This window comes from Protopterus annectens, chromosome 2.part0, assembly GCF_019279795.1.
Source record: "Protopterus annectens isolate FY-2018-M chromosome 2.part0, PAN1.0, whole genome shotgun sequence".
Taxonomy (NCBI): domain Eukaryota; kingdom Metazoa; phylum Chordata; order Ceratodontiformes; family Protopteridae; genus Protopterus; species Protopterus annectens.
In genome coordinates, this window is record NC_056728.1 from 922642728 (window position 1) to 922663047 (window position 20320).

The 20320-nt window shown below is 41.4% G+C and overlaps 1 protein-coding gene across 1 annotated transcript in view; it reads left to right on the top strand.

Moving 5' to 3' along the window:
* Positions 1–20320, top strand: part of CCNI (cyclin I) — a 1428732-nt gene that overhangs the window by 402790 nt on the left and 1005622 nt on the right. The window lies entirely within an intron of this gene.

Below are 20320 nucleotides of genomic sequence, written 5' to 3' on the forward strand. Positions count from 1 at the left end.
GCTCACTCCGCTCCCCTACCTTGCTCCCAAATCTCACCCGCCCCCTCTACCTGTACTTTTATACATCCCCTGACTCCTCCCCACCCAGCACCTCTCCACTCACAATACACCTAAGCCAAACCCCACCCACCTGTAAATCTACATCACCCCAAACATCCACCCCTCCTACATTGTTCTACATAACATCTTTCCCTATAACCCCATTTGCCCTACTAATCTCTCTCTTCTCTTACCTATCTCACACTTTTTCCCAACCCTTGTCATAACTCTCACACACTCCATTACATCTTACCATCAACCTCACTTCCCATCCTACTCATCCATCTCAGATGAACTCTTTACTTCTAATCCAATCTATTTTTTCAAACAAAAGCTGCTCCCAACCCAACCCCCTGTACTCCCCTCTTAAATCTGGTACCAGAAAATCAATACTCTCACACAACCCAAGCTACCCTTGCCCAACACACTTCCTCACCCTTCTACTCCACCACATCTCTCTCTCTCTCTCTGTCACTAGCTGGCAACATCCACCCTAACCCCAGACCCATCCCTAACCTCAATCTCACCAAACCCTCCACTCAACCCACAAACTCAAAGTCCATTTGCCTTACAACACTTAATGCACAAAGCCTAAAAACAAAATCCCTAACCTCCATGCTTGGCTGTCTTATAACCACCCCAACATTACTGCCATTTCTGAAACCTGGCTGAAAACCTGTATAAAAGATAGCGAAATCCTCTCACCAGGTTTCCAAATCATTCTCAATGACAGACCCCACAAAAGAGGAGGTGGAGTAGCAATAATCTACCCCATCTCCAATACCATAACTCCCTACTCCAGTAAAATACCAGCCTTTGTCAACACTGAAATTATAATAGGTTTACTAAAAATAAACAACCAGAAGTCCATATGTATTGCTGCCCTCTATAGTCCCCCTGGTGATTATCTCAAAACGCTTGAAAGCATCCTGTCCTGGTTCTCCTCCAGTATAAAAAAATGAAACCTGTTTACTCTGTGATACCAACATAATCTGGAATACTATTAACTCTGAAGCCCCGTCCCACGCAATCAACCTGTATAACTTCTCCCAACTAATACAATCTCCAACCAGACCAAATAAAGATGGTACCGTCATTGACTGTATCCTAACAACTCACCCAAAGCCGGAACATTACCTTATCCTCTCAGCGATCACCTACCAGCCTTTGCCGACTGTCTCCACTGCATGAACAACACCACTACATCCAAACCTGCAACCTCTCCTCTTTCAACCCTCTAACTTTCTCTGAATGCTTAAAGCATACTGACTGGTCCCCTCTAAAAACCCTTCCTCTAGATGATGCCGTTTCCTACTTTAACTACTCATTCCTAACCCTTCTCAATCAGCAAGCCCCCCCCCCCCCCTTTGAAGCAAAAGCATCAAAACCAATCCTTGCCCATATTTATCAAAGGGTACTAAACTAGCCTTGCACCAAAGGGACAAAAAATGGAAACAGTATCTAATACATAAAAACCCTAACACCCTCCTAGAGTATAAGCAACTATGAAACTCTGCATAAAACGAGTACGTAAAAGACCGCAAAGCCCACTACTCCAAACTCCTATCCTTGCACTCAACAAATCCCAAAAAATTTTGGGACTCCATCTCATCCATGCTGCATCCTGGCAACAAAAAAAAAACCCTGCCCAGACCCCAACCTCTCCAACCTTGAAACAGCCAGCCAGTTCAACTCATTCTTCATAGACTGCATAGCTAAACTATCAGCCTCCTTCCCACCCCCTCCTCCACCACCACCCCCTCCTGCCCCAACCAACACCCCAATCATCAACCTTCCTCCACATCCTTCTGCCTCAAGCCCATCCCAGTAAGCACTATAAAAAGACTCCTCCTCAAACTCAAACCCTGTCACAATGCACCAGACAACCTTCCACCCACCTCCTCAAACAATCTGCAGGCAGCATTGCCTATCCCATCTATATTCTTATAAATAGATCCATACAAGAATCATATGTCCCTTCTATCTGGCGCCATACTTACATCATCCCCCTACACAAAGGTGGCAAAAATACTGATACCACCAACTTCAGGCCTATTGCCATCCTTTCCTCTCTTTCTAAAATACTAGAGAAAACAATACAAGCACAACTCATGGCACACCTAACACTAAACAATCTCCTCTCCCCTACCCAACATGGCTTCTGCCCTGGTCACAGCACCATGACTGCCCTTCTTTCCTTTCTTGAAACCATAAACCTTGAATGCGACTCAGGCAAGTTTGTATCCACACTATTCCTAGATCTGTCAAAGGCCTCTGACACCATCTCACACATCCTACTTATATCCCAACTCTCCACCCTACACCTCTCTTCCACCACCATCACCTGGTTTTCCAGCTACTTGTCCAACCGCCACCAAGCTGTCCAGTGGAAAACTTCAACCTCCCCCTTCCTTCCCACACCTGCAGGTGACCCACAAGGTTCTGTTCTTAACCCTCTTCTCTTCAACCTATTCATTAACAACTTTCACAAATCCATCCCATACTCATTTATCATCCATTATGCAGATGACTCAGCAATCATCTGCTCAGCCTTCTCCCCCTCCGAGTTCCTAGCAAAAACCCAAATAGCCTTCTCCAAAACAGAAACCTGGATGCAGTCTAACCATCTGGCACTAAATGCAAATAAAACCAAACTAATGTTTTTTTCCCCTACCAAAAACTCCATTGACAAATCCACATTCACCATACAGAGCCAAAACAACACCCTCCTTGAAATCGTTCCAACCAAGCTTCTTGGCATCATTATTGATGAAGAACTAAAATTTGACACAGCCGCTCTGCAATCAAGAAAACGCACAAAAAGTTAGGTCTCCTCTACAGGTAAAACCACTTCCTAAGCCCCTCTACCCGTCAAACTCTTGCATCCACCTTCCTACTCCCCTTCCCTTATGTATGGTGCCCCTCTTTTCAGCAATTTCCATCTTGGCCTTCGATCCAAACTTGAATCCTGCTACCACAAGATCTCCAAATTTGCAACTAATTCAAAAAACTCATCTCACCACTGCCACTCCCTACTCACCCTCAACTGGCTTGAACTACTTCTACCTCAGTTACCTACAACTCACCATTGCTCACAAGCTCATCTTTAAACCAGCCAACTGCCCAGCTCTCCCTACTTCCTTAAAACCTTACATTCCCAACCGCTCACTCAGATCCAAAAACCAAAATCTCCTTCAGGTCCATAAACCTGCACGACGACCTGGCCATCTGCTGCTGTCCCACTCCTTAGCTAAACAGTGGAACTCTCTCCCCACACACCTGCGCAACCTACCTAACCATACAAATTTCAAATCATAGCTACTTTCTCATCTTTCTTCCAAATGGGAATGCCCTTGCCACGTTCCAACTTAAACCCCCCACTCATTCCACCTTGCACTGACTCCAACTGCCTCTACTATTACTTCATCCCACCCAAAACAATCCCTCCCCTACCAAAAACTAATTTTCTCTGTAATATCTATTGTACTATACTCTCCAGTCTCAATTATACTGTTACCCTCTCCATGCATAATATTTTCCTAACCTGCTAATGGCTAGTAGCTGTATATTTTGAAATGTTAAACCTACAATTGAGTTTAGAACAAAAATATTCACTTTATGTAAATGTTGAAATTTCTGTATTGACTTATGTTTTTTAATTTTTGTAACATTGTTGACAAGCCAATTGAAAACATCATTGAGCTTATCTGTAAATGTTTAATTAGCTGTGTGAACTGTGTCCTTTTTATAACATGTGAAATGTAACTTGCAATAATTATGGAGCTTTTCTCCCCAGGCCTCCACTGAAAATGGGCTCTTCTTGGCCCATTGGACTTCCCCGGTCATCAAACTTCAATAAAAAATCAAATAAATAAATAAAATTCTCAAGCCCCTGTTTCCCAACCTCCTCCCACAAAAGGCTCTGTAAGGTCCCTGAAGCTCAAAAAGTTTTGTATAAATGTCCTTCCCCTGACCCAGCTGTCATTTCTCTGGCTACTGATAAACCATCTAAGTTGTTGTCCTAGTCTAAACTTTTACCTTCTGGTAAGGACTGTTGTGCATTGGACAGGTATGGGGAAAAAGTGTGAACTTCTGCTACGTTAGCTTTCTGAGCTATTAACGACCAGAGCCATATGACCAGGTATGTGTTAGTTCTTGTGATTAATCTTGGGGACATTCTGACTACTGTACCTGATGCTGAGTTAAACTTCTGCTGTTTCTCTATCGTGTACTGCTTCTCAGTTAGCTCATCATTCCATTAAGTGCAGCTATGATGTTGCTGAAGCTTCTTCTTGGGCTGCTTCATTGAGTCCCGTGATAAGGAGGTACTGTTGGCTGCACTTTCAGCCTCACTCTGATGACATCAAGGCTAAATTATTTGGGCAATCATAATCTTTTTGGCACTGTGGCTGCTGAGCTTTTCAAGATTCTACAGGATTAGGGTAAAGTTATGCAGGATCTGAAACAAAGTATTTTTTCTCCTATTGCTATGTTTCAGAGGAATTATCTCTCTAAGCCATCCTTTGTGCCTAGGCAGCCATCTCATAGCAAGCATGCCTCCAAGATAACTTTTACTGTCAAGCCATCCCAGGGTTTTGAAGGTCAAAAACCATCCTTTTTGATAAATAAACATATTTGGCACTCAGCCTTTTCTATCCCTTGGCCAGGTTCCGCTGTACCTCAGGTTGACTCTGTCTTTTCTGGATTGATAACAGATTACCTCAGACTCTTTGGTTCTTTCCATTAGCCTGAGAGGTTAGTTTATGGTTATGAAGTCCCTTCCTAGGCCTGCTGCAGCATCCTCCTTTTCAACTTCCTCATTTACATTTGGTCCTTCAGGATCTTTTGACACAGGAGACCATCCAACTTGTTCCCTTTTCTCAGCCGAACACAGAGTTTTATTCCAGGATGTTTCTGGCTCTCAGGAAGGAGAGGTCTTGGAGGCCCATTCCAAAAATTTCCTTTCTCAACGCTTTTCTAAAGGTTCCTTTCTTCAGGATACTGTTTGCACAGATGCTGTAATGCTTCCTCATGATTTTCTAGTGTCCCTTGATTTGAAGGATGCTTACCTCCACATACATATTCACCTTATCTTCAAGAAGTGGTTACATTTCTCTGTTTCTTCCTCTCATTATCTATTCTGTGCTTTGCCTTTTGGTCTTTCTGCAGCATCAAGGGGCTTTAACAAATGTCTGGCCCCAGTTGTGGCCTTCTGCAGACTTCAGCAGATTCTAATTTTCCCCAATTGATTGACTTTTTGATTCAGGCTCCTTCCTAGCAGTTTCTTCTTCAGGATCTTCTGTTTGCTGTGGGGTCTTCTTCACAGTGTGGGGTTCACCCTAAATCTCAAAAGGTCTGTGTTGACCCCTTCCCAGGAATCAGGTCTTTCAGAATTGCAGAATTCAGACTTTACCTATGCTGACTTGCCTTCTGCCTCCCAAGATTCTGTCTTTCCAGGTTTACTTTCAGTCTCTTCTACTTCTTCCAGTAACGTCAAGGTCCAGGGTCAGCCATATCAACATCAAAGAGATGAGAGCCCTGATTCTGGACCTTGATGCCTTTCACTCCCTTTGGATACTAAATCCTATTCCATCTTCACAGACAATACCGCACTTATGTGGTACATTAACAAGCAGGGGGGCAGACAGTCTTACCTTCTTTGGAAGCTGTCTGATGTTAAGTTGTCTATCTCGCCTTCATTCTTGCTGGTTGGGCTCGGAGCCGATCCTCGGCTCTGACTTGGCCATCTTCTAAAAGCTCGAGAGCTATTTACTGGCTCGAGGCCTCCCCATATCCCACAATGCCTGGCGCAAGATCCCCAGATCTCATTTGCCACTTCTGCTACGAGGTTGCTTTTGCTGGCTCAGTTCATATTCTTCGTCTTTTTGATAGGCTTTATAAAAAAATTTCTTATAGATAGTTGGTGTTTAAATTTGTTATAGTAGTTTTAGTACTCTTATTGTCTCTGTGTAGTTTTAGACCTATCCCATCTCCTTAGAAAACTCATTTTTACTGTTAGAGAGTTTTCCCCTCCCCCCTCTCTTTTTCTCTCTTCAAGGTAGCTGTTTTTAGTTAGAGGCTAACCCTTGTTCTCTAAAATACCTTTTATAGTTTTTTCAGGTAGAAATAGTTGTAGTACTTTACTATTTTCTGGTATATATTATAGTTATAGTGTGTGCGCGCGTTGTTAAGGTGTGGTAACTGGTGTTTTGTGTGTGCGGGTTTTTTTATACTTGTTACCTACTGTCATATTGTTGACCTTTTTTTCCTGTGATATTTCCTTTTTGCAGGATGTCCAAAGATACGAAGGTATCGGGATTCAAGAAGTGTGACTCATGCTGTCAGAAGATGTCTCTGACAGATGGTCACACTTCTTGTGTCTACTGCTTGGGCGCCCTACACCTGCAGGATTCTTGTTTGGTGTGCCACGCCTTTAGTCCAAGAGTCCTGCAGGAGCGTAGGAATAAGCTAATTCTTAGAGGATTACTAAAACTTGAAGGGTCACTGGCTAAGTCTCAGCCAGGGAAACCCTCCAAGCCAACAAAGCTGTCGGCTCCCAGCTCAGAGCTGTCATCGAGTGTGGTGTCTGCTTTGACTTCGGTTCCAGCCGTAACCGAAGTTACCTGCATCTCAGTCTGCTCCAACCCTGGTGTCGGAACCTTCAGGGAGCCGAAAGCATTCTAGGTCCCCATCCCTAGAGTCGATTCACTCAGCTTTGGGGTCGCCTCTGTTACAGTCGGAGCAAAGTCACCGATCTCACTCTTCTCAGTCTTCGAGACTGTCTGACCATGACTTGGAGAGAGCGGTGAGCAGACTTCTGAAATCGCAGGCCCTGGCTAAAATGTTATCCAGCCCCCCTCATCAGGGTTTGGCTCTGCCCATTTCTACAGTAGTTCCTCCTTCGACTCACCCCTTGAGTTCGGAGCCAGAGCTTGTTGGGGTTCGGCTTGTGGAACCTTCGGCGCCGATACCTACCCTTTCGGTTCCTTCGGCTCCGATCACTTCCATGGTGCCGTCCTTGGAGGAATCTGGGCGCCGAGACTCCCTCGTCGGCTCCGAGAGGGTGAGTGGCATCGGACCCTTGCCTGACCCCGTTCTCCCTCTCGGAGCCTCGGCGCAGGTGAGCTACATAGGCCTCGGAGCCATCTCTCTCGGTGCTGGGGAGGGTTGCGGTCTCTTCGGAGGCTGAGCCTTCTTCTCTGTTGGGAAGGGATGCCTTCGAGGTCATGAGGAGTGTGCTGTCCCCTGAGTCAGCCCCACGATCAGCCTCTTCGGCTCCTCCCCCCATGGTGCCTGCGTCTGCCTATGCCCCTCCTCCAGAACCCAAGCGAGGAGAACAAGCGCTCCAGGTCACCCCAGTGGGTGTGTCTTCCTCTTCCGAGGCCTCCCCTGATCATTCAGAGGAGCCCCCTCGAAAGAGGAAATGCAAGAGGAAGCATGTTGACTCCCCTGAGTCTGTCGCTTCGGATACCAACTTAGAGGATTTGGAAGGGTCCTCGAGGTCCCCCTCTGAAGATGTCTCCTTCTCAGACATCCTTGAGATGCTTAGGCAGATGGGGAACTGGACTACCCTTAACCCTTCTGAGGATGAGTCAGTATTTCTGGATGCGTTTGGTTCTCACCCCTCCACCTCCTGGGTGTCTCCGCCTTTCGATCCACTGATGGCAGTGGTGGCTCGAAAGGCATGGTCAGCCCCAGACACAGTGGAACCAACTCCCTGAAGGCCCACGAAATTCATCACAGCACCACAAGACAAGCAATTTTTGACAAAGGGTGCCCCTGTTGATGCTATGGTGGTAGCAGCGGCCACAAAAAAGGAGTTGGCTGAGACTTCTTCGGCTGTCCATCCCCCTAATAAGGAGTCTAGGACGATGGACAGATACGGGAAGTGGATGTTTTCCTCAGTGACCTTTTCCATGCGGTCGCTGAACTATTTGTGCCATTTTACCCTCCTTCAAAGGGATCTCCTTAAGGAGCTAGGAGATGCCCTTCAGGATCCATCAGCAGTGGGGGCCCAGGATAAGATTACCTCCCAGCTGGCGACTCTTAATTCGATAGTGAACTCCTCCATGCGGCTCATTTCTTATGCGGCCGAAGGGGCGAGTAGGGCCGCAGGCACAGGTGTGGCCTTGAGAAGGCACGCTTGGATGCAGTTATGTAACTTTGCGGAACCCTTCAAGGTGTCTTTCACCAATACCCCATTTGATGGTTCTGCTTTTTTTGGACCACAGGTGAAGGATACCCTTACCAGGTGTGAGCAGGAAGGCAAGACTGTCTCTGCTGTGGGAGTCCATTTTTCCATTCCTTCTAGACCATACCTCAAAGGTCAGAAAAGTGAGAAGATGTGGTTCCGGAAACCCCAGGGAGCCGTGCCTGACACACGTGGTGAGTTTTCCTCCAGGGGCAGAGGAGGTAACAACAATAGATGCCGCCCTCGAGGCAGAGGGGGCCCGCAAAATCAGGGCAGCAGAGATTCCTTCTAATACTGAGGAGCTTGTTGCCCTCTAAATCCTCTGAATCACCAACATATTCTAGGGCTTATCCCCCTAAAAATTAGTAATGAGAGATTCCAAAAAATGCTGTCCAGAATCTACCACCTCATCAGCTCAGAGATCAGAACCTAAAACAAAAATGACAAAATCTTCAGATCCAAAGATTCAGAAAGAAAAGTCACCTTGGATCTGATCTCCACTCTTGGGTCCAAATCCAATCACCTCTAGGCTGCCATCTCCCTTCTTGGAGCATTCTCCGAGACATCACCATTCAACACCTTCATCCACAGCATCTTCAACTTGTTTTTTGAAAAGTTTGACTGAAGCTGAAATAGGCAGGATGATGAAGTTCCTCTTGACACAGATACAAATGGGCGTTCTCTCTGCCCCAACTCCATTGGGTCCAGCGACTTTAGTAAGCACCCCCACCCTTTTGCTAGCTCCTTCTCAGATCAGACCTATGGTTTTGGTGTTGTCAGGTCCGGCAGTTCTGGAGTCATTCACATTGGATCCGAAGATACAAGCATGTTAGACTCTAGAGACATCTCTGTGTGCTTCAGAGCTGGTAGACTCTTGGAGCCATAGTGCAGGCATAGTGATCAAGGTGTTGGAGTCGACTCAGAAGTTGTTGGAGCCAGCTCTGTCCTTTGGAGCTACATGGTTAGACAGCTTAGTTCAGACTCTATCAAGTGCTTTGCCTATGGGGAGGAGGGTTCTTTCCGAGCCATTGGTTTCCTTCTCTGTGAGACATTCGAGATAGCGGAGAGAGCTTTCTGTATCCCTAAAGGTCAAGCTTCTCCACCACCTTCAACTCTGACCACCCCAGCCCATTTGTCTCTGTATTTTGAGCTTCATTCATCCTTACCACAGGGACAGCCAGCCCAAGCTAGCCACCAGGATAACCGTCAGGGTATACTGATGTCTTCCAACACTTCTCTGGAACACCAAACTGAAGAAGTTCCCAGGAAGAGAAAGTGCAAAAGGAGGCACTTGGACTCTCCTCAAGAGACAGTCACATAAGATACCAACTTTGATGAAGTGGAAGGGTCCCCAAGATCACCACCTGGTGACATTTCATTTGGTGACATTCTAGAACTCCTAAAGCAAAGAGGTGGTTGGTCTCCCATCAGCCCTTCCCAAGAGGAATCTGTATTCTTGGCGGCTTTTGGTGCTGACCCATCTACCTTCTGGGTGACTCTGCCTGCTGATGAGCTTATTGACTTGGTCTCTCAGTGGGTGTGGAAAGATCCTGATACTGTTGAACGAATACCCAAGAGATCCTGGCACTATCTAAGGACGGAACCCATTGAAGCAAATGAGTACTGGTTGATACCATGGTCATAGAGGCAGCCACCAAGGAGGCGCTAGCAGAACAGCATTCCTCTGTTCACCCTCCTAACAGGCAGTCTAAGATATTGGACAGATTTGGGAAGCATGTTTATGCTTTAGCGACCTTTGCTCTTTGATCACTGAACTGTCTGGCACACTTCACATGACTTCAGAGGAATTTGATTAAAGAACTTAGCAAATTTCTCTCTGGGACCATATCATCCGAGGCAGAGAGCACTGTTGCCTCACAGCTGGCCACCCTTTTGTCCATTTCCAGTTCATCCATGAAACGTATCTCTCATGCAGCAGAAGGTTCCTCACAGGCAGCAGATTCATTTACTTCTATCAGGAGGCATGCCTGGATGTACTTGTGTGATTTTGCAGAACCCTTCAGAGCTTCCTTAGTCAATGCTTCCTTTGATGTAAATTCCCTATTGACCCTAAAGTAAAAGACACACTCTCCAGCTGTGAGCAGTAAGGAAAAACCCTGTTTGCTGTGAGAGTATGTTTTTCGACCCCTCAATGAACCTTTTCTTTGAATCATTGAGGAGATCAATGTGGTTCAGAAAATCCCAGGGTCCCTTACAAGATCCACATGGAAATAGATTCCCCAGAGGCAGAGGGGGAACTCTAATGGGAGACGCTGCCCACACTGCAGAGGGGTCCGCAAAACCAAGGATCAAGAGATTTTTTCTGACATATCCTACTAGTGCTCCTGAATGGAGGGCCTGGCTTCTTGAGGTGGTCCAGGAGTTGTTTATCCCTGTACCAGACAGCCTACTTAAATTTTACAAAAGATTCATGAGTGCAGAGGATAATATCCAAAGGTTATATCATACCCTTTTTCCATCCACCTCCTCTGGTTTCAAAGAAAACCACCAATACACCACCCAGTCAGAGAGAAGCAGCAGCACTAGAAATAAACAAGCTACTAGAAAAAGAGTAATCCAAGATGTCCCCCCATACTAGAGAGAGTCCAGAACTTACTAGAGATTCTTTTTAGTGCCAAAGAAAACATGGGACTGCAGACCAATATTGGATCTCAGAAGTCTGAGTCAGTCCATTCAGTACACAAATTTCTGGATGGTCACAGTTCAGTCCATCCTGCTTTTTCTGTGCAAGAATGATTGGATGTGCTGAATAGATCTTCAGGATGCGTACTATCATATCAAAATGAACAGATGCTCAAGGCGTTATCTGTACTTCCGGCTGGGAGCCAGTCATTACCAGTTTGGAGTTCTGCCCTTTGGTCTCATGACAGCCTCCACAGTGTTCACCAAGTGTATGGCAGTTGTGGCAGCGCCCTCAAGGCTGCAAGGATTCCGAGTATTTCTGCATCTGGACGACTGGCTCATAACCACTTCGACCAGACATCAACTGGATAGAAGCCCGAGATTGCATACTCCAAATTTGCTGTCATCTGTGTATTTCAGTCAGTTACAACAAATCTCATCTGGGACCAGCTCAAACATTAGAATTTATTGGTGGCTTTTTCAACATAATCACACAAACAGCATCTCTTCCTTTGGAGAGAGTTCAGAGTATTCAATTCCAGGCCAGGAAATAATCCAAAAACTCCCCTCTGTTAGCTTGATTAATCCTTCAAGCTTTTGGTGTCCATATCAGCGGCAAATATCCTAGTACCCTTATCAAGGTACCATAGAAGATTACTATAATTGACCTTAGCTACTCAATGGCCCATTCTTTACCACCCTCTGTCCAGTCAGATAAAGATAACTCAAACTTGCAAAAATTATCTCCAATGATGGATACAATCAGGTCAAGTGCAAGAAGGTTATTTTTGTTCTTCCGCTACCCAGGCCATAGTGACAGCAGACACCACCTAGCTCTGGTGGAGGAGGCACTTTCTGGGAAGGACAGTCCAGGGCACTTGGTCCCCAGAAGAGGCCAACATGCATATAAATGTCCTGGAAATGAGAGCTCTCCCCCTAATGATGCAGGCCTTCCAAGACACACTTCCAACCAGGACTATTGCAGTTCAGTTGGGCAACATGTCAGTGGTCAGGGATAACAACAAACAAGGAGGAACAAAAGCTTACCCCCATATCGAGAAGCTCTAAGAGTGTGGCAAAGGGGGATCCCATCCAATCGATTTCTGATCACAATGCACATTCCGGGGAAGTCCAGCGTAATTGCAGACAACTTGAGCAGGTTTATTTTAATGCTTCATGAGTGGTCTCTCAATATAAGGTAGCAGAGAGTATTTTTTGTTGATGGGGCCAACTGTGCTGTGGCCTTTCAGATCCCCTGTCAACAACAAGTGCAGCAGGTTCTTTGCCCCCCCCCCCCACCACCAGGAGAGTCACCAGTGCTCTATTTCATGATTGGCCCGCCGGTCTCCTTTCTGCCCATTTACCGACAGCCCTTGTTCCCAAATTTCTTCAGAAAGCATCCCGACTGAAGAGCATAATAATCCTTGTTGCGACTTAATGGCCTTGTCAGATTTGGTTTCCCTTTCTTCGCCCCCCCATTGGATCCTGGATCTAACTCCATACCTTCTGTCTCACCAAACATCTCGATTCATGCAGACATTCTGGGCCTAAAACTGACCGTATGGTTTCTTCAGTTCCGTTGATTGCTAGACAGCCTAGGCTGTTCTCCCCAGTCAGTCAGATAATTTTATCTTCTCACAAAGCTTCCACCAGAAAAGTTTACAAAAATAAATGGAAAAATGTTGTGTTTTGGGCACAACAGAATTGATTAGATCCTTTTTCTACTCCTGTTTCTAAAGTTCTGGAATTCTTGACATCAGTCCTTTAATGAAGGAGCTAGCTGTTCTGCCATTAAAGTGCAATTAGCTGCCGTGTGCAACTGTCATGTTGGAATAGACCATTCATCTTAAGCATCATCCAAACTTTGTCGAGTCATTCTAAGAGGAACTCTTCTTTTAAGACCTCCTATTAAAGATCCTACTCCCCTTAGGATTTGAATGTAATACTGCAGGCTGTAATCCAGTCTCCATTTGAACCTTCAGCTAAAACCAAACTAAAATATTTAACTTGGAAAACTATATTTTTGGTAACAATTATGTTTGCCAAAAGGGTTTCTGAATTGCAGACCTTGTCTTCTAAGCGCTCTTACTTGATGTTCACAGACAATTACATTTTTACTTACATAGAATGAACGATTTTAGAAAAACAGAACAACTGTTTGTATCTTTTTCAGATTCAAAATTGGACAAATCAGTCTTTAATGTGACATTAGCTAAATGGTTGACTGATTGTATTACTTGTATTTATAATAAATTGGGCATATCATTATGGGTTCATAGGTAGGTACTAGGCTATCGGCCCTGGGCCCTATACAAGCCCAGCCAAAAAGGTACCATGGCTTTTGCCACCCAAGAAAATTATTTTCCTGTGCCACTGTCAAGCAGAGCCACAAGAGGTGATCCCCGGGGTGAATTTCCTATTTCCAATCCAATCATCAAGATTTTTCTTGAAGAGTGCTAATGACGAGTTTTGTTTGATATAGATAGGTAGGTTATTCCAGAGTATGGGAAGTCTCTGGGACAGGAATCTATCCCTCCGGCATGTTCTGTTTATTGTGGTGACAAGGTTTAGGTCCCTAGAACGTGTAGCTCAGAGGGATTGGGATTTCTTTAAGTGGAGCATGTCCAACAGCTCTGGGTTTGGGAAGGGTAGTTGAGGAAGACTGAAAATGAACAACACAGATGGAGTATTATAGTGAGTGCATAGCTTTTTTATTTGACCCAAACCACCAAGAGCACATTCTGCAAGATCTATGGTTACTACTACAGCTTTTTTGCATAGAGCTTCTCTGGATGATATTTGTGCACCTGCAACTTTGGCCAAGACTCATACTTTTATTACTCATTACAAATTAAATTTCATCTTTAGGGACAGAGCAGCTTTTGGTTCAACAGTACTGAGGAATATCCTTCCTTAGGGTCCTCCTGGGTGTTAGGTAGCTGGGACTCTGTCCCAAGAGTTGAGGAACAAATGAGAATTGACATCAGATAAAGAAGCTTTGCACTCACTATAATGCTCCATTTGTGTTGTTCATTTTCAGTCTTCCTCAACTACCCTTCCCAAGTCATTCTTTTGGAACTTTGTCCCCTTTTTTTTTTTGAGTCTCAGTCTTTGCCTGTTATATATTATTATGTTGATTCATTTGCAATGCTGTATGGTATAAAGGGTAGCAAGCAAGATGTAAGGTATGTTAGGGACTAGGGCATTATGGGAAAGGGAAGAGCTCGAGAGCTGTCCGTGATCCACAAGCTAGTAAAAGTGACGGAGTTGGAGCCAAGGATTGGCGGCCAAGCCTCAGATCCAAATCCAAGAGCTGAGGAAGGATGAAAATGGACAGAACAGATGGAATGGTATGGTGAGTACATAACTTCATTTTTCTTCAGGCTGTTTACGTCTCCTCAAAGCATAATCTTGTGACAGACACTTTGAGCAGGTCCAGGACAGATGGTCATAGATGGATACTTCACAGGGAAGTGTTCCATCAGTACGGTATTCCCAAATTAGAAACTTGTGCCTCTTCTCTGAACAGACACCTGTCCCATTTCTGTTCCAAAGTGCCAAGTCCTGTAGCTTGGAAGGTGGACACCATGTCTTTTACCTGAAGGGGATGTTTATTTTTGCCTGTGCCAGTCTTCCTTTACTGTCAAAATCATGTGGGACATGCCAAAAATCTTACTGGTGACTCTGTTTTTTCCCAGACAGCATTGGTACCCCCTTCTGCTTCAACTGGCCAGGGACAATTATCACAGGATGGGTCTACTCACACAGGATAAGGGATCTCTCATTCACTATCACTTACTCACTCTTCAGTTGACTCTTTTGACACCAGTATTCTAAAGACATGCCTTGGGTTTTCAAGAGGATAGAAAACCCACTGTAGAAAATCCTATGTGGCTAAAGGGAAGAGATTTTCTGTTTGGTGCTTCAAGTGTAACCTGGACCCATTTTCTGTGGATATTCCTATGGTCCTTTCTTATTTATCTGAGTTGCTCACTTATGGTCTGTAGATCAGTGTGTGTGTGTGTACAACTTAAGAAGCTTTCTAGGGACTTGCACAAGTTTATAAATACTGAGCCCATGTGAGCTTGACTGCCATTTTGTAGTTAGCTCTTGAGATGTAAGCGTGTATGTTTGTGTAGTCTGTCTTTTAATCGGTTTGTTTGTGTTTTGAAAAACTGCTATCCATCTCAATGTGTTTCTATGTAATAAAGCATATAAACAAACTACCCAACCTGTTCATCATCTATATTGGTGAAAGACTAGCGATAGGTGTCAGAAGAGGCATGGCTAGAAAGGAAGTATGGCCATATGGAAAACCAGATTTTTCAGTCCGAGACCAAGAGGCACTCAGTTAACACTGGGGGATTATATAGGTGTGAATCATCCTTATTGCACATATATAAAACTCAGAAATGAATTTCGGGTATTACAACTTACTCAAGCTATTTTTTATTCGCTAAATATGAATAGAGGCATTCAAAACGCTCTAAATGAATTTCTAAGTAAAAGATACATCCGATATTACAATATATTTATGCATCCAATATTATATATTAACAAATATTCAAAATAACTACAGAAAATGTTTGAAATAAAGTCCGAATTGTATAAAATAAATAAAATAAGGGAAACAACCACATTTTTTCACTAAGCACTACTTTTTCGCATTAATCAAAGATTTTCGTTGTCTGAAGTGTTCACATGTTTGTGCAGTATTACAGTACAGTTATTTCATAGAGTAAGGCATTTTGAAGAGTTTATTGTGCATTTGAATGTTATTACAAGTGCTGGCTGTGTGTGCTTGTTTGTATGTAATTACAGGGGGCATATTTTTCAGTGAAGTAAATAGCGAGGGTTGCTGCTCAACCGGCGAACGCTCGTTCAGGCAGTATAAAATCAATATTAAAATAAATCAGAGTTGCAGAACTGAGCGAAGACAAGTTGAAATGCAAGAAGTTTGACCACCAAGTACTTTATTATAAAGGATTATAATCAAGATAAGCGCTTTCGCTATGTAGCTTCATCAGATCTTACATTCACTCTCAAATTCTACATCTTATATATACACAAATTCTTCTCAATTAATCAATCAATCAACTTAGTTAATTAATGTAATTATTTAAAGAAACAGACAAGCATTGTAAAACCTAACCTAGTGGATAAAATCTATGAAATGAATAGTTAAAATTATGTAAATACAATTAATTATAACTTATATAAAATATATAAAATACATAAAAAATTATAAAAAATGTATATGTATGTATATATCTATATGTGCAATTAATATATATATATATATATATATATATATATATATATATATAATGTCTATCTACACCTATATGAAACTAAATTTATACAAACCAAATAAAGAATACATATGAAATCTCATGTATATGTTTATGTAGGAATATGTATATTATAATAATGTATATATATGACATCTTATTATTCATAGTATAGAAGAATATAGACTCAATGCATATATAGTTAACCATTCTTAAACGTGGTATATACAATGATAGTGTGTATAGCAACTTCCTTATAAAATAGATAAAATGTGTATTTTATAGGGGCTATTCATATCTTATTTAATATTTTTACGCTGTCTCAATTTTGGTTTTATTGAGGCCCTATCATTGAGACCAAGCCCTCTATCTGATCTTAGTAAAATTATCCATTCTGTCTCCTTACTGTCTGTATATATCTTAATATCACCTCCTCTAGTATTTGGAGTAATGACTTCGAGTATCATAAATAAAAATCTATGTTTTTCATTATGTAGCACTACATGCTTAGCAAGAGCATTATGTAATGTATCTTTCCTCATGTGATATATATGTTCCCTTATCCTATCCCTGAATGGATGATTTGTCTTTCCAACATAGAAAGATGAACATAATTGGCAGACAGCTAAGTATATCACATGAGGAGTCATGCAATTAGCTTCTGCTTTTATGTTGAAGACTTTCTGTTGGTCTGGGTGAAAAAATTCTGTGCTACTGTCTATGTAAGAACAGAAATTACAATGACCGCAACGTCTGGTGCATCCAATGTGCATAGATTTTCTATCAAATTTAGGATAGCATAACATTCTTTTTAAATTGTGTTTATTCTTAAAAAGAAACCTCGGTGTTTCTCCTACTATCTGATTAATGTCTTCATCTACCTGCAATATATCCCAGTGTTTGTCTAGAATCTGCTTAATCTCTATATAGTCAGAAGAAAAAAAGGTAGAAAATTTGGTGAATGATTCACTTTTATTCTCTTTCTGGATATAGCTAATACTACTAGGTCCAAAATATGGCATAGCTGAAGTAGAGCATAAGCTGTGTACTTTGTCTATATTAGAATGTATCTCTTCAGCTTTATAGCCTCTAGTTAATAGTCTATACTTCAAATCATTTATCTCAGTATGAAAGCCCTCGTCCATAGAATTCAGTCTAGAAGCTCTGATAGCTTGTCCTTTCACAATATTTCTAAAAACAAAAGGGGGATGCATACTAGATCTTAGAAGCAATGAATTACAATGACAGGTCTTACGATGAACTCCTGTATTGATTAAATTGTTGTGCAGCCTCTCTATATAGAGGTCTAAAAACTCAATCCTATCCTCTGAGAATTGCATGGTGAATTTAAGACATGGTATTAAATTATTCATAATTAGATGCGTGGACTCAAGTTGATATGATGTCCCTTTCCAGAGAATAAAAACGTTGTCTACAAACTGTCTATAGAATATCACATGTTTTTTGAAAAAGTTTTGTGTGAATAATGTGTGCTCTTCCCAATATGCAAGGAACATATTGGCGTAGCTATTAGCACAAGATGTGCCCATAGCTACGCCATCTTTCTGTCTATAGACCTTATCCTTGAACATAAAAACATTGTTTTCTAGAACTAGTTCCAGAAAATGAACTATTAAATCAGTAAGTACATTTGTATAGTCACTATGATCTTTCAAATATTGTAATATATAATCTAATCCTAATTCATTAGGAATTACTGTAAATAATGATTGTATGTCAAAAGTGACAAATAAATAGTCTTTTGTAATTGTTTTTTGTTGTGTACAATCATAGAACTCAATATGAAATTGTTTAGAGTCCTTAAGTACTACTCTATTGTTATTTAGTACTGCCCTCAGATGTTTTTCTACAAACACTGATAGATGTTCTATAACCCAACCCCGACCTGAAACTATCGGTCTCATGGGTGGGTTCCTATTGTCTTTATGTATCTTTGGTTGTCCATGAATAACTGGAATAGTGGGTGTTAAAATAGTAAGGTAGTCATACAATTCCTTATCTATCAATTTACTTTTAAAGATATCCTGTAACGTATCCTTTACATATTTTATGGTTTCTTTAACACCATCATTAGTTATCAACTCATAAAATTTATCTTGCATTAATTTCATCATTTCTTCGATATAATCTTGCATATCCATAATGACAATGCTGCCTCCTTTGTCAGCTGGTCTAATAGCTATTGTAAGGTCTTCTTGTAGTTTCTTGAGACTTAATATATTGCAGGTAGATGAAGACATTAAGCAGATATTAGGAGAAACACTGAGGTTTCTTTTTAAGAATAAACACAATTTAAAAAGAATGGAAATAAGACAAGCTGGTGACGCCGGTTTAGCAAGAACGGAACCTCTGCAACAGTGTAGAGTTGTTAAAAACTTCAAGTTTTATTCACCAAATAATTCGCCCACTAATAGCAATAAGAGGCAAACACACCAAGTAAACGTGAAGATAGTTGATAACAGGCTTGGCTTGTTATATATTATAGCTCCAAGTTTGCTGAGTGTTCTTCCTTCGATTAGCTGAGTGTAGTCACTAGGTATAGTGATTTCAATCATCAAAAGAAGAAAACAAAAAAGGAGCGTAACACCATAGACATAAAACTGGAACTTTAATAAAATAGTTAGGATAAGACTGAATGTGCCTTCCTCAGATCTGAGGAAGGCACAGTTCGAAAGTGCTTATCCTGTTCTTGTTTTTGTTTTCTTCTTTTGATGATTGAAATCACTATACCTAGTGACTACACCAGCTTGTCTTATTTCCTGGTTAGCTGACTCATTTTTGTGCGACAATTTAAAAAGAATGTTATGCTATCCTAAATTTGATAGAAAATCTATGCACATTGGATGCACCAGACGTTGCGGTCATTGTAATTTCTGTTCTTACATAGACAGTAGCACAGAATTTTTTCACCCAGACCAACAGAAAGTCTTCAACATAAAAGCAGAAGCTAATTGCATGACTCCTCATGTGATATACTTAGCTGTCTGCCAATTATGTTCATCTTTCTATGTTGGAAAGACAAATCGCCCATTCAGGGATAGGATAAGGGAACATATATATCACATGAGGAAAGGTACATTACATAATGCTCTTGCTAAGGATGTAGTGCTACATAATGAAAAACATAGATTTTTATTTAGGGTACTCGAAGTCATTACTCCAAATACTAGAGGAGGTGATATTAAGATATATACAGAGAGTAAGGAGACAGAATGGATAATTTTACTAACATCAGATAGAGGGCTTGGTCTCAATGATAGGGCCTCAATAAAACCAAAATTGAAACAGCGTAGAAATATTAAATAAGATATGAATAGCCCCTATAAAATACACATTTTATCTATTTTATAAGGAAGTTGCTATACACACTATCATTGTATATACCACGTTTAAGAATTGTTAACTATATATGCATTGAGTCTATATTCTTCTATACTATGAATAATAAGATATCATATATATACATTATTATAATATACATATTCCTACATGAACATATACATGAGATTTCATATGTATTCTTTATTTGGTTTGTATAAATTTAGTTTCATATAGGTATAGATAGACATTTTATATATATATATATATATATATATATATATATATATATATATTAATTGCACATATAGATGTATACATACATATTCATTTTTTATGTATTTTATATGTTTTATATAAGCTATAATTATTTAATTGTATTCACATGATTTTAACTATTCATTTCATAGATTTTATCCACTAGGTTAGGTTTTACAATGCTTGTCTGTTTCTTTAAATAATTACATTAATTAACTAAGTTGATTGATTAATTGAGAAGAATTTGTGTATATATAAGATGTAGAATTTGAGAGTGAATGTAAGATCTGATGAAGCTACATAGCGAAAGCGCTTATCTTGATTATAATCCTTTATAATAAAGTACTTGGTGGTCAAACATCTTGCGTTTCAACTTGTCTTCGCTCAGTTCTGCAACTCTGATTTATTTTAATATTTTTCAGTGAGTTTTGGCACAATTTGTTGGCATGGCAGACAGGTTTCGTAAACCAACTCCACTTGGGTTTGACAGTAATATTGCAGAGAACTGAAGAGTGTTTGAGCAAGAGTACAATATTTTCATACAGGCTGCATTTTCTGA